At 41.2% G+C, this 20942-nt stretch overlaps 1 protein-coding gene and 1 long non-coding RNA gene across 3 annotated transcripts in view; one reads left to right on the forward strand and one right to left on the reverse strand.

Moving 5' to 3' along the window:
* LOC119505891 overlaps nucleotides 1-16699 on the forward strand; it is a 48992-nt gene extending 32293 nt beyond the window's left edge. Inside the window, exons 2-3 of the long non-coding RNA XR_005210897.1 lie at nucleotides 14962-15051; nucleotides 15214-16699. This is a non-coding gene — a long non-coding RNA (uncharacterized LOC119505891). The remainder of the gene's footprint in view (nucleotides 1-14961; nucleotides 15052-15213) is intronic.
* The window catches only part of RETREG1 (reticulophagy regulator 1), a 174435-nt gene that overhangs the window by 28420 nt on the left and 125073 nt on the right, over nucleotides 1-20942 (reverse strand). The window lies entirely within an intron of this gene.

Below are 20942 nucleotides of genomic sequence, written 5' to 3' on the forward strand. Positions count from 1 at the left end.
CCAAGATACAGCATATACCAGCACTTCACTTCTTGTTACAGCTGAATAATATTCCATTGTATGGATATACCACATTTTGTTTATCCATTTATCTTTTGATGGACACTCTTTTTGGCTATTATGAATAATGCTGCTATGAACATTCATTTACAAATATCTGTCCAAGTCCCTGTTCAAGTCCCAATTCTTTTGGATATGTACATAGGAGTAGAATTGCTGGATCATATGGTAATTTTATGTTTAACTTTCTGAGGAACCACCTAACTATTATCCAAAGTGTCTGCACCGTTTTACACTCCCACCAACAATGTACAAGGATTCCTGTTTCTCTGTTATTTTCAGCTTTTTTAATAACAGCCATTCTAGTGGGTGTGAAGTAGTATCTGTAATTTTAATTTGCATTTCTCTAACGGTTAATGATGTTGACCATCTTTTCATATACTTATTGGCCATTTGACTATCTTCTTTGGAAAAATGTCTATACCTGTCCTTGCCCATTTTTTAAATTGGGGTGTCTTTTTGTTGTTGAGTTGTAGGTGTTCTTTCTATATTCTAGATATTAAACCCTTTTTAGATATATGGTTTCCAAATATTTTCTCCCACTTTGCAGACTGTCTTTTCACTTGATAATGTCCTTTGATGCACAAAAGCTTTAAATTTTGATGAAGTCCATTTTATCTAATTTTCTTTTGTTTTGTTGCTTGTGTGTTCAGTGTGAAATCTAACAACTCATAACCCACTACAAGGTCCTGAAGGCATTTCCTTATGTTTTCTTATAAGAGTTTTATAGTATTAGCTCTTATATTTGGATCAATGATCTATTTTGAGTTAATTTTTGTATATAGTGAGAAGCAGGGGTCCACATTCATTCTTTTGCAGGTGGATTTCCAGTTGTCCCAGAACCATTTGTTGAAGACATTCTTTCCCCATTGAATGGACTTGGCACTCTTATAGAAAATCAACTGGCTGTAGTGTGAACTTACCTCTGGACTCAACTCTATTTCATTGGTCCATATGTCTATCCTTATGTTGGTACTTCACTCTTTGAATTACTGTAGTGTCACAGTACATTTTGAAATTTAGAAGTGTGGGTCCTCCAAATTTGTTCTTCCTTTTTAAGACTGTTTTGGCTATTTGAGGTCCCTTACAATTTCCTTATAAATTTGAGCATCAGCTTTCTGCAAAAAAGGCAGAATTTTAATAGAGATTGCACTGAATTTGTAGATCGCTTTAGGCAGTATTGACATCTTAACAATATTAACTCTTCCAATCTATGGACAAGGCATGTCTTTCCATTTATTTAGGTCTTCTTTGAATTTCTTTCAGTAATGTTTTGTTGTTTCCTAGGTATTTTGTTCTTTTAGATACTATTGTATAAGGAATTTGCTTTCTTGATTTCCTTTTCAGATTGCTCATTATTGGCATATAGAAATCCTACTGACTTATGTGTGTTTATCTTGTATCCTGCAACTTTTATGAATACGTTCATTAGTAATTTTTTGGGATTTTCTATATGTTGGATTATGTCATCCATGAATAGGGGTAGCTTGACTTCTTCCTTTCCAGTTTGGATGCCATTTATTTCTTTTTCTTGCCTAACTGCTCTGGCTAGAACTTCTAGAAGAATGTTGAATAACAGTGGTGACAATGGGCATCCTTGTCTTGATCTTAGGGGAAAAGCATTCAGTCTTCCCCAATTCATTATGATATTTGCTGTGCGTTTTTCATAAATGTCCTTTATCATGTTGAGAAAGTTTCCTTCTATTCCTAGTTTTCTGAGTATTTGTATCAATAAAGGATGATGGATTTTGACATGCCTTTTCCACATCAATTGAGAGGATCATGTGTTGTTTTTTTTCCTTCATTCTGCTAATGTGGTATATTAATTGATTTTCTTATCTTGAACCATCCTTGCATAGCTGGGATAAATCCCATTTGCTCATAGTGTATAATCCTTTTAATATACTGTTGGATTTGGTTTGTCAGTATTTCTTTGAGGATTTTTGCATCTATATTCATAAGGGATAATAATCTCTAATTTCCTTTTTTTGTGCTGTCTCTGCTTTGGTATCTGTAATGCTGGTCTCATAGAATGAGTCAGGAAGTAATCCCTCCTATTCTATGTTTTGGAAGAGTTTGAGACAGACTGGTGTTAAATCTTCTTTAAATGTTTGGTAGACCTCAGCAGTGAAACCATCCAGTCCTGGATTTTTCTTTGTTGCGAGGTTTTAAATTACTGATTCAATCTCTTTATTTGTTATAGGTCTGTTGAGTTTTTCTATTTCTTCTTGCATCAGACTAATTTGTATGTTTCAAGGAATTTGTCCAAGTTTTCTAATTTGTTGGCATATAATTTTTCATTGTACTCTCTTATAATACTTTTTATTTCTGTAGGGTGGGTATTAAGGTCCCCACCTTCTTTCCTGATTTTAATTATTTGAGTCCTCTCTTTTTCTCTGTCAGTCTGGCTAAAGGTTTGTCAGTTTCATTGACCTTTTCAAAGAACCAATTTTTGGTTTCATTGATTTTCTCTGTTGTTTTTCTATTCTCTATTCCATTGATCTCTGCTCTACTCTTTTCTATTTCCTTCTTCCTATAACTTTGGGTTTAGTTTGTTCTTCTTTTTCCAGATCTTCCAGTTGTGAGATTAGGTCATTTGTTTGACATCATTCTGCTTTTTTAATGTAGGGCTTTAGAGCTATAAATTTTCTTCTAAAGACTGCCTTAGCTTCATCCAAAAGTTTTGGTATATCATACTTTTGTTTCCATTCATCTCAATATATTTCCTAATTTCCCTGTATTTTCTTACAGGTTATTTAATAGTGTGTTGTTTAATTTCCACATATTTGTAAATTTTCCAGTTTTCCTTCTAATATTGATTTCTAGTTTTATTCCATTGTGGTCTGAGAGTATACTTCATATGATTTCAATATTTTAAAATTTACTGTGATAATTTGCCAGATATAGAATTCTTGGTTGACATTCTTTTTTTTTCATTGAGGACTTTAACAATGCCTCCATATGTCTTCTGGCCTCCATGGTTTCTGATGAGAAATATTCTGTTAATCTTATTGGAGATTGCTTTTATGTAACAAGTCGCTTCTCTCTTGCTGCTTTCAAAATCATCTTCGCTTTGGATTTTGAGAAAGTCACTATCATGTGTCTTGGTGTACATCTATAACGTCTACCCTACTTGGAGTTTGCTGAGCTTCTTGGATGTGTATATTCATGTCTTTCAACAGATTTGGGAAGTGTTCAGCCATTATTTCCTCAAATACTTTTTCTGCAACGTTCTCTCTCATTTCTCCTTCTGGGAGTCCAATAATGCATATGTTGGTAAACATGATGGTGTCCGACAGGTCCCTCAGGCTCTGTTCATTTTTCTTCATTGTTTTTTTCTTTCTGCTTCTCATAGTGGATAATTTCAATTGTCTTTTCTTCAAGTTTGCTGATCTTTTTTTCTGCTTGTTCATATCTGTTGTTGAATCTGACTAGTGAGTTTTTAATTTCAATTACTGTACTCTGTACTCCAAGATTTCTATTTGGTTCCTTTTTATAATTTCTCTTTATTTGGTTAGGTCAACATTTTCCTAATTTCCTTTAGTTCTTTGTACATGGATTCCTTTAGCTCACTGAATATATTTAGGACAGCTGATTTAAAGTCTTTGACTAATAGTTCCAAAGCATGAACTTCCTTGGGGATGGTTTTTTTTTTTTTTTAATTGAGGTTTTTCAGGTACCATACAACTATTCAAAGATTCAAAGTGTACAATCAATTGCCCACAGCACCACCATACAGTTGTGCATCCCTCAACAAAATTTTTTTTTTCAATTTTTAGAACATTTTCACTACTCCAGAAAAGAAATAAAGACCAAAAAAAAACAAAGCTCAGATCCTCCCATACCCTTAACCATGCCCCCCTCCATTACTGATTCATAGTTTTGGTATAGTACATTGGTTACTGTTGATGAAAGAATGTTAAAATACTACTAACTGTAGGATATAGTTTGTAATACATATATATTTTTTCCCTAATATGCCTCTCTATTGTTAACTTCTAGTTACAGTGACATACATTTGTTCTAGTCCGTGAGAGAGATTTCTAATATTTGTAAAGTTAATCACGGACATTGTCCACCACAAGATTTACTATTTTATACATTCCCATCTTTAACCTCCAACTTTCCTTCTGGTGACATGCGTGACTCTGAACTTACCCTTTCCACCACCTTCACACACCTTTCAGCACTGTTAGTTATTCTCATAACATTATATCATCACCCCTATTTCCAAACATTTAAGTTCACCCTAGTTGAACATTCTGCTCATATTAAGCAACCGCTCCTCATTCTTTAGCCTCATTTCTGTATCTTGCTAACTTATATTTCATTTCTATGGGTTTACATATTATAATTAGTTCATATCAGTGAGACCCTGCAATATTTGCCTTTATGTGTCTGTCTTATTTCACTCAATATAGTGCCCTCAAGGTTTCTTCATCAACCCATTTCTTTTAAGGTGGTTTTCTTCACACACCATACATTCCGTCCTAAGTAAACAATCATTGGTTCCCCGTATAGTCATGTATTTATGTATTGAGCACCACTGCCACTCACTATATAAGGACATCTCCATTTCTTCCACATAGATGGAGAAAGAGTCAAAGAAGGCAGAGAGACAAAAGAAAAAGAGAGAAAAACAAATAAAAAAAAGAACTTGATAACTAGAAAGTGACAAAAGGAAAGACAGCACTAACCTAAAGTATAGAGTCAGGCAACATCACGAATGCCAGGAGTCCCATACTACTCCCCTATTCCCCACCCTCCATATGCACTTAGCTATGGTATATTGCCTTTGTTACATTAAAGGAAGCATAATACAATGTTTCTGTTAATTCTAGTCTCTAGTTTGCATTAATTGTCTTTTCCCCCCAATCCCACCCTCTTTTTAACACCTTGCAATGTTGACGTTCATTTGTTCTACCTCATGTAAAAACATATTTGTACCTTTTATTACACTCCTTGAGCATCCTAGGTTTCCCTGAGTAACAATGTCCCAGTCTTTATCATTCTTCTTTTGTTCTGGTGTCCCATATGATCTCAGCCTTCGTCTTTCAACCATATTCACAGTCATCTTTGTTCAGTGTACTTACATTGCTGGGCTACTATCTCCCAAAATTGTTTTCAAAACCTCTCACTTCTGTCTTTTCCTTTCTGTCTGCAGTGCTTCCTTTAGGGTTTCCTGTAGAGCAGGTATCTTGTTCACAAACTCTCTCATTGTCTGTTTGTCAGAGAATATTTTAAGCTCTCCCTTATATCCGAAAGATAGTTTTGCCGGATATAGGATTCTTGGTTAGTGGTTTTTCTCTTTCAGTATCTTAAATATATCACCCCATTTCCTTTTTGCCTCCATGGTTTCTATTGAGAAATCTGCACATATTTTCCTTTGTATGTGATAGATCGCTTTTCTCTTGCTGCTTTCAGGATTCTCTATTTATCTTTGACTTTTGATAATGTGATTATTAAGTGTCTTGGCATAGGCCTATTCAGATCTATTCTGTTTGGGGTATGCTGCACTTCTTGGAGCCATAATTTTATGTCTTTCATAGGAGATGGGAAGTTTTCATTGATTATTTCCTCTATTATTGTTTCTGTCCCTTTTCCCTTCTCGTCTCTTTCTGGGACACCAACGACACGTAAATTCTTGCTTTTTATCTTATCTTTAAGTTCCTGGAGATGCTGCTCATATTTTTCCATTCTTTTCTCTATCTGTTCTTCTGTGTGTAGGATTTCAGTTGCCTTGTTCTCCAGTTCCTGACTGTTTTCTTCTGCCTCTTGAGATCTGCTGTTGTATGTTTCCATTGTGTTTTTCATCTCTTGTGTTGTGCCTTTCATTTCCATAGTTTCTGCCAGTTGGTTTTTCGAACTTTCAGTTTCTACCTTATGTACGTCCTGTGTTTTCATTATACAGTTCAGCTCTTTCGCCATATCTTCCCTAAACTTTTTGAATTGACTTATTATTAGTTGTTTCAATTCCTGTATCACAATTGAAGTGTAAGTTTGTTCCTTTGACTGGGCCATAACTTTGGTTTTCTTAGTGTAGTTTGTAGTTTTCTGTTGTCTAGGCATGGTTTTCTTGGTTACCCCAATCAGGTTTTCTCAGACCAAAACAGCCTCCAGTCCCAGAAGGAAGAACTATTCAGTATCTGGTTTCCCTCAGGGTGTCTTAGAAAATTGGTACACCCTGTGATGCCTCAGGTCGCTGTGATTTTTCTGCCCAGCAGGTGGTGCCTGGTAGCCTATAATTCTTGACTGGTGTGAGGAGGTATGGCCGTGTTCCCCCAGGCTCTGGGGTCTGCTTCTAAATGGAAAGGGCCCCACCCCTTTCCTCTTAGAGAAGATAGACCCCTAGGGGGAGGTCATTAGCATGTCAATGGTCTCGCTCTCTGCTTGTGCTGTCTCCACCCTTCTCTGAGTCACAGCCCTGGAAACTGAAAATGACTGGGGCTTTCTCCACTGAGCCGAAAAGTAAACAGATAGTCCCCTTCAGACCTAGTCCGAGGCGACCCTCCGGCTCTCCAAGGTCAGTCATCACCCAAAGCTTCTGTCTGCTTTTTAGGGATTCGTACCTGTAGTGAGCAGTTCACACTTGCTACTTAAAACCCCAGTTGGAGCTCAGCTGAGCTATATTCGCTTGCTGGGAGAGAGCTTCTCTCTGGCACCACGAGGCTTTGCACCTCGGGCTATGGGGGAGGGGTCTCACGACTTGGATCTGCAGGTTTTATTTACAGATTTTATGCTGTGATCTTGGGCATTCCTCCCAATTCAGGTTGGTGTATGATGGGTGGACGGTCTCGTTTTTCCCCCCCCAGTTACTCTGGATTATTTACTAGTTGTTTCTGGTTTTTTTCAGTTGTTCCAGGTGGACTACTTAGCTTCCACTCCTCTCTATGCTGCCATCTTCCCAACCTTCTTGGGTATGGTTTTTGACAAATTCTTTTTTTCCTGTGAATGGGCCAAACTTTTCTGTTGGTGTGTTTTGAAATTTTTTGTTGAGAACTGGACATTCTATTATTTTGTTCTAACTCTAGAAATCTAGTTCTCTCCTCTGAGATTGTTTGATTTGTATTTGTTGTTATTAAAGTCTACATCCATCAACTTGTGACTTTTCCAAACTACTTTTGCAAATGGGGAAGTGGGGAGAAAAAAATTGGCACTGCCTCTTTAAGATTCCTCTGCTGTCTCTGTCTGAGGGCAGGGAGTGGGGGTGGTTTAGAACAATGGCCACTCTCAGAACCAGCCCCCCAGTGATATGAAGTAGCTGATTTAAAGGAACAGATCCTTATAGCCTGCCCTGGCACCAGGAACCCATGGCTGCAGTCTCCACTGCTGCCTGCCAAGTGGTTGGGGGATGGTAGCCACTGCACAGAGGGTGAAATTCACCAATATGTGCTGGAATTTACCAGCCTCTTCCTCCAGATCTTCCCTGGATGCTGCACAATGTTCCACTAGACTCCAGAGTTTCAACATAGTTGATTCAAACAGTTCCTGCCAGTTCAATAGTTGCTTTTGGTGGAGGGGCTGATTCCCAGCACTTCCTACTCTACCATCTTCCCACAATCCTCTGAAATTAATGTTCTTCTAACAAATTTTGCTAAGGAATTTGAGGTTACATTAATAATCTGATCAGTAGCATGACTACCAGGGAAGTCACCAGAAGGCCATGAGGAACTTGGGTTCCTCTGCCTGTAAAATGAGTGGGCAAGCCCGGATGCTAACCTTTTTAGGACTATGGCACCCTTTGAAATATCTTAGGAAATCAGAGTCTATGAATGCTGGGTTGAATATTACAGGATGAGACCATCAACGGTACCTTCTGCTCAAGGATTTCATAATCTGGAGGGTACTTATTCATTCATGTGTTTACCTGAAAATCTGAGTTTAGGACAACACTGAATACTCTAATCTACTACTTCTATATAATAAACAACTTTTACTTTCTTATATAAGGAATGGATTTAGAAACCAATATTATCTTGAGAGAGGAATATTTAAAGTCGGCAATATCCCTTAAAAGCACACGTGGTCAGATGCGGACAGGAAAGATAATCTTAAGACAGTGGCCATCAGTGACACTTGAAGTACTAATTTTGAAGTGTCAGATCTCAGGCCAAAAGCAATTCCCAGTAAACAGGCTTCCTAGTGAGTTGAGAAGGGTCCAGTCTACTTCTATTTTCTGAGGCTGTAAGGATATTAAAAAAGTAAAATCTCAAACTAGGGTTATGTCAACTGTTTATGGTCCTGTCATGGAGAAGTTAAAGTCATATATGGGATTTCTTCTTTCATTACAAGTGATTGTTGTGAAAGCCCAGACTGGTTTTCAGGCCCTTTGTGAATACACAGCCAGAAGATGCCCTGTTGGCCCATCTTTAATAGACTTTGTTGGCTCTATCTTTGAGGGTGGCCTAGATACTACAACCCTTCATTCATTAGATGTCATTGTCACAAGTCAGTAACGTATTAAACTAGAAATTCAGTGTTTGGTAGAAGAAGGGACCTATGATTTCCTTGGAAACATGGAACTGGATATTCCAGATATGAGACTTATGATGTAAAGGCAAATTTAACAAAAACGATGGGTGCTGCTAAAAGTCTGAGCCTAATCACGTATGAGTAAGCAGATCTTCCTTTCTCAAATTTTCATCACGGGTTATAAAAGGGCTATCATGGCCTATCCTTACATATTGCAAACAATGGTCACTTTTAAGCTGATTTTTCAGTATTAGATAACTTACTCCTTCCCTTGTACAGGACAGTATAGATTTAGATTATCTATTAAATCTAAACCATATTAACAAGATATTGATATGAATATTCTAAGACTGGGGTATAACTTGAATGTTGATTGGGGACTAAGAAAATAAGCATATGCTAGGGAATATGCTTATAACATATATAAGTTCTGAGGGAGATACAAAAATACCAATTGATTTAGGGCTTGGAACAAACATTGGTGTTCTTGCATAAAACACACCCCCACGCATCATCTATGATTGCTTGTTTCATTTACTAAAGATGAGCAAGAAATTAACAAGCAAAGCAACATGTGTAAAAGATCATTCCAAATTGTTATGCTCTTCCCCAGCCAATCTTTTCAAGTTGTTTTGTCACCATTTTTTAAAGGCAATTTTTATTAGCAAATTGCCTTTATTGGTTCTTCCCAATGGATTCAAATAAGTTTTCATAGAGATGAACACTCACTCGTATTCGGATATATGTTCATCTACTATATTTGATGTCAAAATGACAGTGGCTTAACCAAGAGAGCAGTTTGTTTCTCCCTCAGCAGAGTCTAAGTGGTCCAGGGATGATATGAATCTCTGTAATTTTGGAGATCCAGGCTCTTTCCATCCTGTTGCTCAGACATTCTCAAGATGAGACTTCTATCCCATGGTCCAAGACAGTAACTCTAGTTCCTGCTACCAAAACCACTTTGCAGCCAGCAGGAAGGGGATAGGGGAAGCAGAGAGCATACCCTTTCCCCTTAAAGTCAAGGCCTGCAAATTGCATGCATCACTTTCCCTCACTTCCCACTGGCCAGAACACAGTTACACAGCCATGTCTAGCTGCAGAGCTTCTAAGAAATGGAGTGCATTTCTTATTATATCTTATATCTGTGCCCAACTCAGGTTCCTACTACCAAACCAAGAAAGGGAAGATGGGAATCCAGAAACAGCCAACAGAGTCTGCCACTACAATGCTCTTCTTTGTTTTCCTTCATCAGTTTACAAAACTTATAATTATACAATTACAAGAGCAAGAACAATGGACATAAACTGATGTGAGCAAACCCAACAGCCTCCATAAGCACAACTCAAATGGTGGAAGCAATTATATACAAGAGTAGGGGTCAGCAAATGTAAAGGACAAATAGTTATTCTTTTTGGCTTTGCAGGCCATACTGTCTGTCAAATGTACTCACCTCTGCCACTACAGCACTAAAACAACCATAGATAACATGTACACAGACGAGCATGGCTGTGCTCCAATAAAACTTGATTCGTAAAAGCAGGCTGCAGGCTAGATCTGGCCCCACAGTTTGCTGACCCCTGCACTAGAGAGAAGTCTGCTGGTTCAGATGTCATGGGCTTCAGACGTGGATGGAGATCACTGATTACAAAGTTTATTGGGAACCACTGAGAGAGCTTCTATGATCATAATACCCCCTCTCACCACCCAGCCAACACGTGTGCTAGTGCTAGGAACTACACTTGGAGCTTCATTTATATTATCTCTAATCCTCACAACAATCTGACAATGTACACAGGAGGACTTCCATTTTCTAGATGAAAAAGCAAACACAGCTAGTAAGTGGCAGGACCAGGAGTAGAACCCAGGAATTTCCAGCTCCAACCCTTGTTCTCTTCCAAATACACGAGGCTGGATGACAATTAGTCCTCTTGCTAATAATAATTGAAAAATAAACACGCAACTGGATTCCTATAATTTCTTGTCAGATTATAGGTAGTGCTGTCATATGCCATGCTTGACTTGGAAAGTATTACAATGACAAAGGTTTCCCTCTGATCTTAAAATAGCCCTGCCCTAAAAGTTTATCCAGATTTTAGCAAAGAGGCACCTAATCTTCAGATTTTTTTCAGGTAAACTTAACAAGGCTTCAAACTCCAGAACATCAGTAACTAATGGAAGAAAAAAGCCAAGATGCAATCAATATCACTGAAAAATATACACAGTTTCAAAGTTTACCTAAATAAACAAGAAGATGATTACACCCCTGTCCTCCCTTCCCACATGTGGCGTGGCAGACTATGCTAATTCATCACAGCACCCTTTCCAGAAACTTCCCAACAAAGCCTCACAATCCTTATCAGTTAGAGCTCCAGGCACCATTTCCAGTTTATAGATGTTGGTATGAGAGTGAAGCCATTTTCCATCAAACTCTCAACGCTTGCCTTATGGAGCACAACAGTTTCCCAATTTCCCCTCTCTGTGCCCAAAAAAAGGGATTATAATTTGCTTTCTTTATCAGCAGCAATGCCAGTGTCTGTTGTATCTTAATTTCACTGAGCGAATTTCATCTTGCTTCAGCAAACAATTTGATTAATTCTAGGTTCATTATCTATCTATATGCATGTTCACTTTATAACAATATTCACCTCTGAAAGCCTTCTGTGGCACAAGCAAACATGCTCCGAAGTTTTCAAAATATTTCAGAGAGGAGAAATTGTAACTATTTAGAATGTGTTTAATTTAATTACTTTGTAAGGAAAGCTGTATGCCACTAATGTTATAAACTACTCCAGAAACATTTTAACTTCTTAGAAAAGAGTCATGTTTAATCATACATTTGCCTCATTATGTGTGATTCCTGTAGAGTAAGCTAAACTGTAGAAACTAATCTCCAAGGAATATAAACACATTTTTAATCCCCGCACCTTAAATCCATAGATGGAGTTGACGGGTATACATTTAAGATGTTCCATTGACAGATGGCTTTGTTCTCTCTTCAAAATAAAGCACTTGCTTATAATTCAACTAAACCACCACCATGAAATGTCACCTCCTGAGTCACAGAGTAATATCTGTGCCCAGCTGCTTCTGTTTCTGCTTGCACAGCTAGTGAGGAGGCTTCCTGATGTGTAATTACTGGGTGACACCCATCCGGCACCATCACGTGTGGGTGTCAGTCCACCACAGGGAGCACCGGTCCCCATCCTTGAAATGCTCGCATGTCAAAGACAGAGCACCCCTCCTAAATCCCAGACACCAGGGAGAGGGGGCACTTTGAGCTTCACCTCTTTCCCTCACGTCTTCCTTGCATCTGCAGGCTTCCTTTCAAGGCAAAGAACCCGCAGTCTAGTGGTTCCTCTCCAGACACCACTAAGACCACAGAACAATCTCTACTAGCCTTAGTGGTCTTTGCCTGGTGGGTGACAGTCACTCCCAGAGGCAGGCCAACTCCACGGAAAGAGACTGAAGCCGGGAAGAGAGTGTGCCCTTGCCTGGAGGACCCACTCGGGAGCCTCCTTTTAAGACAATTATTTCACCTGTCCTCCCTAATCAGAGGGTTAGTTTGTCAATATGGAGCAGGGAACACAACTGTCCTCCCGGCTCCCACGTAACATGCGTGGGTCGCCCAGGGACAGCTGGGAATTCCCTCCCCTACTCTTTCCCAACTTCTATCTCAGGACACTGTGACCTGAGTGTCCTGACAGTGACCTAGGTGTCCTGTGGTGCATTGCTACATCCAGGTTTTGTCCCTTGCCTTTGTCAAGCTGGGATTCAGAGACGACAGCTACCGTGGTTGACAGAAGTTACTTCACTGTTGTGAGGGTACAAGAGGGGCAAAAAGAGAGTCCAGAGAGAGCATGGGTGAATGAGAGTAGGATGGCAAACGAGAGCAAGAGAGAGAACTCAGAAAAACTATAGCCAGGAGGACACAAGGGGTAGAAGTGTCTTGCTTAATTCCATCTTGCTCACGGGAGACACTGAATGAGGAAATTCTACTCTGGCCAAAGGGCCAGAAGCCAATATTCCCCAGCAGCTCATCTGTATTTTCCCATTCAGAGTTTACTGGCAGTTCCACAAGAATAGGTGAAAAAAAGTTTTAACTAAACTCCCTGGATACTCGTTGAAAGGGAAGATAGGTGAAGAAAATACTGATTTCCAAAGCAACCTTCAAAGCCGTGTAGGCAGATGCCCTATCTTCTCAAACACAAAATAGAAAATGGGGCACCTTCCTCCAGAAAGCACAACCCACACTCGGTGCACAGATTGTGGGACAGGCCTGGGACAGACATCATAAACCCCCATGCCCTGTCCCCTGAACCTCTCAGCTAGGCACCCAGCTGCACTGCACATGCTATGTAACCATGGGCTAAAGGACCCCAAGGGAAGCAGAAAAAAGACAAGGAGAAAAAGAGCATATGGATGTGCATCCCAGAAGGTTCTATACACTTGCTGGAGGTGAGCTGTAATGTTGGCTCCAAAAGGTTAAATCAAAGATGATCATTTACAAGATTCACAACGCCCACAAGATGAAAAGAAACCAACTGTTCAAGAAGTATACACATGCCCAGGGCCTGAGATTCCTCCTGTGAATTCTCCTCTCACTGAAAGACATGGGGAGGGCATCCTGGCCTAGCCCCTGGAAGGGGAACATGCTTTCATTCACTCAGCACAGGCTTGGGGTACAAGACCAAAGCTCACATCAGTGAAAACAATTCTATGAAGGATCAAAACAACGTGAACCAAACCGACACCCGATGGCCCTGTGCCAAACACAAAGGGCACACAGACCACCTAGTTTTGGTTTTCAACAAAAAATGCCCTGCAGAATTGTTTAGAGTTTGAGGGCTTTAAGGGGCCCCAAGCACTTCTGTGTACACCCCTGGTTGGAACACCATCTAGAGACAGTGGCTAGACTGTACTTGTCCCCTCCGTATTTTCATGTCTGGGAATCAAGATATTTACAAGGATTGGCCCACAGATGGTTGGGCAGTTTTTACTCAAGTGACCTATTCTGTACTGCCTATATGCGGAAGCAAGAGGGTTCAGGTCTTGTAAAAATTAAAGGGCCTGAATAAAGGCAGGCATCTATGGGAGCCCATCCCACTGCAGGAGAGATGGGATTACAGATGACCCACTTAGGCAGGTCTGGAAACTTCCTTGAGGGATTTAAAAAAAAAAAAATTATTGTGTTAACATAGATGCAACATAAAATTTCCCATCTTAACCACTTGCACGTATACAATTCAATGGTGTTAATTACATTCAGAGTGTTGTGCTACCATCACCACCATCCATTACCAAAACTTTTCCATCTCTCCAAACAGAAACTCTGTACCTATTAAGCATCGACTCTCCATACCCCACCCTCACTCTTCCTCTGGCAACCGTAATCTACTTTCTGTCCCTATGAATCTGCATATTCTAGATATTTCATATAAGTGAAATGGTACAACATTTATCCTTTTGTGTCTGGCTTATTTCACTCATCCTATTTTCAAGGTTCGTCCATGTCATGGCTTGTATCAGAACTTCATTCTTTTTTCTGCTGAATAATATTCCATTGTATGTACACAGCACATTTTATTTATCCATTCATCAGTTGATGGACACTTGGGTGGCTTCCATCTTTTGGCAATTGCGAAAAATGCTGCTATGAACATTGGTATACAAATATCTATTTGAGTCCCTGCTTTTGATTCTTTTGGGTAGATACCTAGATTGGGACTGCCAGTCATTTGGTAATTCCATATTAACTTTCTGAGGAACCACAAAACTGTTTTCCAAAGCAGCTGAACCTTTTACATTCCTCCCAGCAATGTACAAGGATTCCAATTTCTCTGTATTCTTGTCCTGAGGAATTTTCTTAATGAAGAAACTGTTCTGATAGAAAGGGATGCAAGCAATTCCTAAGTTCTCTGAGCAAGCTCAGCCTTATACATACTTCAGGGTCAGGAACCACCACTCTGCTCCAGCCAACTACACATTCACTGTGTTGTCAGAGGATGATGACATAAGGGGTGATGCTGCTAAAATGCAAATCTCCTAATGACACTCTTTGGAATTAACTCAGTGACTTTTCCTACTGCCCTTAAAAGCCCAATCTTGGCTTATGACAACCTTCATGACCTGATTCCTTCCTACCTCTCTCCTCCCCTTCTCTTGCCATTCTCCTCCTCCCACTGTGCAGACATCAGCACTTCTGAACCTCTTCCAGTTCTGGAGATGCCTCACTCCCTTTTCCAACCCTTCCCTCTCCCTGCCAGCTTTCACCCTATGCTCAGCTTAAATACTACTTCCTGCAGAAAACCCTGCTTAGACAAGTTTATGCTGTTCTCTTCCACCCCTGACACTTTTCATTGGTATTTGCATCCAGCTCTTCCCCTTCTAATAATTTAAGATTTCCTGTAATTCAATGGTTTGTTTTCACAGATTGCCCTGAGGGAAGAGGCCCCATTTCTCTTGCTCCCTTCTGTGTTTCAGCATCTGGCAAAGAGCAGGAGCACAGCCATCATCTGCTGAGTGAGTGAGTGAACACATGAATGAATAAACTAAACATCACAGTGCCATAAACAATACCTGGAAAAAATTTCACACACCAAAAGTCCCCAACATTTATTCCTAAGAAAGACCTTTCTTTATTTCAGACTATTTTTCAAATCATTTTTGGTCATTGTTTCCCAGCCAGCTGCAGATCTGAAGGAGTCAGTAAGAAAATAAAAACAACTGCTGACAGAGGAAGTATACTACAGACACTGGGAGTTAACAGCTATTTGCTGATAGGAATGAGGAAGATCTTTTCTTTTCCAAAAGACTGAAAAGCTTAAAAATAAACCCAGCACTACAAGCCTCTGCTGTAAAGCTGGAGTTCATAAGGCTACTTTTCTACTGCAGCACAAAGAATTGCTTCATTCAACCCTCTGTGACCCTCCGTCATTAGGGTAGAAAGCCTCTAAGGTCCCCAAGCCCTGCCTCCTGGACTCCATGCTGGATGAATGACTCTCTCCCAAGGAGTAGAATATGGTAGAAGTGACGGGAGAAGCTCTTTGGCTGCCTCACCAATAGAGCATGGTAGAAACACGTTGGGCCAGTTTCTGGGCCCAGGCCTTGGGAAACTGGCAGCATACACTTCCCATCTCTTGGGAGTCTTGCTCCTGGACCCAGCCACTTCACCACGATGAAGTTCAAGCAGAGGCCCACGTGGAGAGCCACATCATTGAGTGAGCCCCAGCTGATGGCCACCACCAATCTGCCACCACCCAAGTGAGCCATCTTTCAAATGGACCGTCCGGCCCCCAGGTGAGCTGCCCCAGCCGATACTGCATAGAGTCCAGAAGCACTGCGTCTCTGAGCTCCGTCCAAATTGCAATTTCTGAGCAACATAAATGACTGTCCTGGATTTAGGCTACTAAATTTTAGGGTGGCTTGCTATGCAGCAATAGATAATAGGTGCACTATTGTGTTTACCTTCCTCTGAAGATCTTAAGGTACCCATGGTTTATTTTTTAGATTATTAGCATGGAAACACCTTGCTAGTAGGACAATGTTTCTTCACTTGGCATTTTCACAGAGAGCACAGAACCTGGCAAATAGTAGGCACACCCGATTTAACTGACTGACTGAATGAATGAACAGCTGCACATACCTGAATTATAAAACACAATTACTAACGCCCTGCCTGTGAGTATGTAGATCAGAATGACCTTTCTAGAAAGCAATTTTGCAATGTTTATTATGAGTTAAAAAAATTCACACCCTTCAATCATTTACCTTCTGCAAATCCGACCTATAAAAAATGTTTAAAAAAATGTTATATCCCAGTCTCATTTATAAATGCCAAAACAATTTTCAATAATAGAGTAATGATTAACAAAGGTAGGTAAATCCAAAGGACAGAATATTTTGCAGCCATTTAAACATGCTTCCAAATTTTCTAGATGCCACTGGAAAATGCTTATAAGAGAAAAGCAGCATACAAAATTATATATGTCATATACTTATGGTAATCTTGCCAAGAAAATATGTCCATAGAAGTACCAGAAGACAATATAACAGTGTATTTAAGATTACAGTTGCTCTTTTCTTCATGCGATTTTTTTCCCCTATTGTGGAGAGCCGTCTCCCGGGACGGGCATAGCGCATGCGCTGTAAACCTGCTCCAAAGTCCCCCCGCCCATCGAGTGGTGCCAAGATGGCGCCCACATCCTGCTTCCGGCTTCTGATGTATGTAACCACCCGCTGTATTCACCAATCATGCTTGTGTGCGTGGCGTTAGCCCATTGGATACACGCAAGGTTTATAAGAAAGTTCCCGGGCAAAGCTCGGGGAGACAGCCCACAAGGAGCCGTACCTGACGGCCGCATCGAGGTTGTTCTCCCCCGAGGTGTCTCGCCCCGGGTGGAACCTGTAAAGATGATGATTGCCTAGTCCCATTAAAAGTTTATTTGCTTTACCACCGCGAGTCCTGAGTGATCACAAGTGCTCCGGGTAAGACGTTGTCCGCACCCTCTCTCCCCTTATCTCTCTGGTCCCCATCGCCGGCCGACCGAGGACTCGAGGCGGGGCGGAGAAGCGCCGGACACCCTATGCTGTTTTTATTTCTCCAAATCAACAGCTATAACATCTTGTAGTGGGGAAAACAGTGTTTTTTAAAAATATGAATGACGCTGAATAAGGTTTGTCCCGCAGACAAGTCCGTGCACTCACATACCTTCTGCTAGACCCAGATCATCACGTGGAGAAGCAAAGTGACTGAACAGATCTAGACACGGATTTGCCCAGAAGGGAAATGCGCAGGGAGTACAAGAAGGCCCACACAAGTAAACTTTTCCTCATCAGTCGCCAGGGACAGCTTCTGTTGGTGGCCCCGGGACAGGCCTCTCCAGGGCCTGGCACACAGCAGCTGCAGCCCTCCTCTGGCTTTGTAAACCAAAGAGCCTCCCATCACATTTTAGGGATGACAGCAAAGGGTTAGTCACCCTGTGATCATAAAATACACACCCGCTTTAACAGGGCATTGATTACCAGAAACTTATTGTGGAGCACAAGGGTTTAGGAAGCCTATTGCCTGTTAACTGGTTACTAAGATATCGCACACAAAACAAACACTCTTGCAAAAAGACAGACTGCATTGTTCTACGTGTTCTTAATCAATTTCAAATATTAGCCCAGCTGGTTCAAAGTCGACTTTCACAAGTGGTGGGCATTTCCCAGGGCCAATAAAAATTTTTCCATGACTGTGATGGAGAAGGGGAGAAAAATAAATCGTTAATTCCTTTCACAAGCCTTTATTGAACGACCTGTGGACATATCAAGGAGGACACTATATCACGTTTCAAATCAGACACTTAACTCTGATCCTGGCCCACAAACAGGATGTGCTGGAGCTGACTCCCCTAGCCCCCTAGCCCCTCCACATCTGTTCATCTCATCTCCACTCCACTATCAGTGGCCTCACGTGGATTGCAATGGGCCATCGTGGATCAGCAAATGCTACAGATCAGAGTGCCCCCTGCCTCCGCCACCCCTTGCTGAGAGCTGGCTATTAAACATCTACCAGCACACCACGGCCTTCGAGGCCCAAGGATGGGCTCCTACAGACTCTGCCACACATCTCCAGCCCCCCTCCTTTCTCCCAATGTGTCAACCCCACTGACCTTGTCTCTGACTGTCAAACCCACCCAGTGTGTCATCACCTGGAGTCACAACCATGTGCAAGGCTAACTGCCCAGGCTCAGGAGTCAGCTGCGTGCCTTCAAATCATGCCGCTGCCACCGAAAGGCTAGATGAACTTGGTTTATTTACTTCACCCCTCTATGCCTGTTTCCAGAATGAGAACCTTTGTACACATAAAGAAGGTGAAAGACGCTTGCACACAGGGCTCCATCTCAACTGAGGGAGACACCCACAAAGTTCAAACTGGGGTGCACTGGGTGGATTTCCATGTGAGGCGTGGAATCGTCCTCACCCTATGATTTAAAGAAATGGCATTATCAAAGGATAGGATTATACTAACAATGTGAAACCTACATTCTGGCCAACATGAAATAATAAAATATCCGGGTTAAAGAATATATTTAAACTGATCTCTTTAAAACCTTCTAAGAGTAACATTCAATGTAACTGCAAATGACATTCCCAAATGCACAGGCCACTGTACTTTCAAAGACCTTGAGTGTTCTTCAATACAGTAACTTTTCATATATCCAGAACTCAAAAATATGGCGACATCACCTCTCAAAGCAAAGTAACAATGAAAAGGTCTGTGAGCAGCCAAAACTGATATTACAAAGTTAAAAGACGAGCTTTTAAGTCTTGATAAATAAGTAACAAGGCTTGGCAGAATCCTGTCTTGGCAGGCAACATTTTGCTTCTTAAACCCTAAAACAGGCACATTTTCTTTCCAGAAATGTTTTACTTATTGACTACATATCAGAGATGTACAAAACATAAACAGATGCTTCTGACTATCTAAAAACACAACTGTGTGATTTTCAAGGGAGCATCATATCAGTAATCAAGACACCAAATCACCATTCCCCATTATGGATTTATGGGACACTCGGCAAAAAAAAAAAAAAAGACACCGGAGCCTTGTCATACAGTGGGTGCACCCGGCAAGTCACCATATGGGTCAGACCAATGAGCCCGAGCACCCAGTACAGGCTTGGCACCACCACCTGGAGCACTAGCTACCTACCACCTGACGGGTGACCACAGGGTCTGCTCTGCAAAAAAGAGTCTTGTCTCAAACTTCCAGTATATCAACATCTATCCCTGGGTTTTCGTGTAGCTTATTTTATACCAATTTCTGAAATATATACATGGGCCCAACTCGTGAAGTTGGTTATGCTTCACAAGTCAGCATTTTTAGACCTCAGAAGGCAGGTTTCCATGAGAAGTCGTAAATGGTGCTGAGTTTCTCAGGCCAATCCACAAAAGCATATTAACTCATAATGTCTCTGAAGTATTTATGTGCCTCCCCCCCCACTGTTCCCATGACCTTGAATAAAATCCATCTTTCTTATTGTGATCTATAAAGCTCACAACAGAGCTGACCTGTCCGTGTTTGCTGCTCACTGCTCTCCATCCCCACTGCCTTTCGGTTTCTCAGAGATATCAGTTCATTCCCATCTCAGGATCTTTATTTTATCTTTATCTTATTTTTATCTGAAATACTCTTATCTACTTAACCCTGTTAAGTGTCTGCCCACCCCACTCAGGCTGTCTGCTCCACGCCAGCAGAGACCCAGCCCACTGCCCTGTCTCCCGGCACACAGACAGGATGCCACTACCGAGTGAACCAGTGAAAGTGTGGGCACACTGACCCAGTGCAGAAGTGCTTCTTGGTTGCCCAGGATCTGATTCCCTCCGTGGCACCTGCAATAGGGACGCCCCTGCTGTCCATCCCCATGCAGCCCCTTCCACCCAGGCATCTGAAGGCGTTTCAGAGGCCTGGGCCACTGCCTCCCAGTTGGCACCCAGAGGGAGGTGGGACGAACCATTCCAAAGCTGGGGCCACCGGCCAGGGTACAATTTTCCTCAAAAAAATTTTTTTTCATTAAAAAAAAAGAAAAAATCTATTTATTCTGAAATAATTTCAAACTTACAGGACAGTTTCAAAAATAATACAAAGCCCATACAGAGAAATCCAACCTACCCCCACCCTCCCAGATACCCAGATCCACCAATTTCTCAACATTTTGCCACCTTTGCCATATCATTATATTTATTTGTCATCTCTCTCTCTATTTTCTGAACATTTTCCTCGCATTTCTTGGTCCTGCCTGCTTCCCCAGCTGCTGCCATGTTCCCTTCTTCTCTGGCACCCAATGTTCCCTGCCTGGGTTTCTGCCTTCCCCAGCATGCTCCAGAACAGCGTTCTTCTACACACACACACACACATCCATCTTCTGACCTTGAAACGGGCACAGACTCTTCCAAGGTCCTTCCTGAAAATGGTTATTACTGGAAACAAAGGACAACACAGCAAGGAAAAGGGTCTCTCCTCTGCCCCTCCCCTCCCAAGCAGTCGCATTGTTCACATTCGTCCATTTGTTGACTATAAAATGGTGCCTCACAGCCATAGGACTGTTGGTGCAGAAAGCAGTCAGGGTGGCAAATTCTAGAAAGACCAATGAAGCTGCAGATCACTGGGTTTCCACTGATTTTATTGAAAGACCAAACTCAGCTCTAGCTCACTGCCAGTTACAGAGCAATTGGAGTCCCTAAATTCCAAGATGAGACTAAAGTAACATGAAGAAGCCTGAACCTGTCCAGCCAGAACCTGCGGCAATGGATCTCTGAGAACAAATTCTGTCAGCAGAAATACAACCTATAATAGTTCTTTCTCTTTTAACATGGCACCCGAGTTGTCTAATGATATTTAGCCCCAAATTTAATAAGAGTAAAAT

This window comes from Choloepus didactylus, chromosome 11 (assembly GCF_015220235.1).
Source record: "Choloepus didactylus isolate mChoDid1 chromosome 11, mChoDid1.pri, whole genome shotgun sequence".
Taxonomy (NCBI): domain Eukaryota; kingdom Metazoa; phylum Chordata; class Mammalia; order Pilosa; family Megalonychidae; genus Choloepus; species Choloepus didactylus.